At 44.4% G+C, this 1,684-nt stretch overlaps 1 pseudogene; it reads right to left on the bottom strand.

Moving 5' to 3' along the window:
* Nucleotides 1-341: 341 nt before the first annotated feature.
* Nucleotides 342-1,684, bottom strand: LOC119477553 (annotated as a pseudogene).

The raw sequence follows: 1,684 nt of genomic DNA on the forward strand, positions 1-1,684 counted from the left end.
TTAATCTTTCTTTTCTTTAATCTTTCCACCAACGAAAGTATATGGAAACATAACTGGCAATAGTATAACTGATAAGGCTTAGAAAGTGGATAGGAATAAGCTTGAGATTTCTATACCGTAATTTAAAAACGGCAAGTCTTCTATTTCAAGTCATGATGACCTAAAGGTCTAAAATCTGCTGCGGTTTTAAGACAGAGAGGTTTCTGTATTTAGCTGCCATGTATAGTTTTGTGGCAAAAAAAACACTATATATGTATATATATATATATGCATCTAAATCTCTCTCTTTGATTATAGGGCCTGTAAAACGGGGGTTACATCCTCACAACATTGTGGTCAAAAGGATTTTTCTGTCTGAAGTGCCACTAACAGAGCGAGAAGCGCCGAGAGTTAATGTTCATCTTGGTGACGCCGATGAGTCTCAGCGGGGCCGAGAGGCCGAGCCCCGGGGTGACCGGACATTCGCACAGCAGGTCCGACAGCTCGTCCCTCTCCTCCATGCCAAAGGTGGCGTCGTTGAGCATCCGGCGATGCAGGTGGCACGTCTGCTCGATCTTCAGCTTGTTGATGTCGCTGCGGAGCCGCATGAGTTGCCTCGCCAGCTGCTGGTCCTGCAAGCGCATGTCTGTCTGGTGGAGAGAGACGGAAAAACAGTGGCGCTCAAACAACCTGCTGATTAACTGATCACTTGAAGGTACTATAGTACTATATATAACAATTTACATGTATTAATCGCTTTGGATTGCCGTTGTGTGAACCGATTGTGATGTAACTTAAAAACTGAGACCTTCCCCGACTTTCTCGGTTGCCTATAACAGCCTGTGGACTGATTTCTATGTAAAGGACTCGGGATGGTTTTGCTTCGTAACGTTAGCTGATGAAGTAATTTGCAAATGGCAAGCTAGTTAGTATCATGGAGATTGGACATTACAGATAGTAACGGTTTTGGCCTCATTGATGTTCTCGAATCCCTGCAGTGCACCCGACGGCAACTTGCACTGAATCACATCAGACTTCACTCCAGTCTCTTTGGGGGCGACTATTTTCCCCTCCGGCTCCACTTGGTTCGGATCTTTTCCAGTTCCGGACCCTCTGAAGCTCTCCGCCTCGAGCCGGGCTTTCCATTCCAGGTAAGAAGGTCTCCTGGTCTCCAGCCTCAGTTTCTCCGTCAAGGCCTTCAAGTTCATGAGATGGTCGTCTGCGGGCAAATCCACGTCTCCCTCACAGTCTGCCTCCTCCGGGACTCTAGCCTTGTCCACAATAATCTGAGGAACTGAGGGAGTGTCCATCATTAATCTGCTGAATACAAAAAGCTCCTTAAAAATGTGTCAAAATAAAAAATAGATATCTGCTCTTCATTGGTGGCCTCTTTCGTTGTTATAAATGACCATAGTTGTAGGTTTCCGTCCTTTCTGCGTCCACTTTATTTGTCAAGAAAGTCCTTTAAACCTCCATTTGTGTTTTGGAGGCCGAGTGTCTTTAGGTCTGCAGAGGAGAGGAGAAGCAAGTTATGAAACATTTGCTGACTATACCACCGATAACCACATCCAACTGAGAAGCAAGACTACACCTCAACTGAACCCATTTTATAATTAACAAAAGACCACAAAAAAAAAAAAAAATGCTGCTATTTTGCATTCAAAGCAACAGGACATACCAGTAAGTATGATTAAGGTACTTTAGA

The sequence above is a fragment of the Sebastes umbrosus genome, chromosome 18 (genome assembly GCF_015220745.1).
Source record: "Sebastes umbrosus isolate fSebUmb1 chromosome 18, fSebUmb1.pri, whole genome shotgun sequence".
NCBI classification, from domain to species: Eukaryota; Metazoa; Chordata; class Actinopteri; order Perciformes; family Sebastidae; genus Sebastes; species Sebastes umbrosus.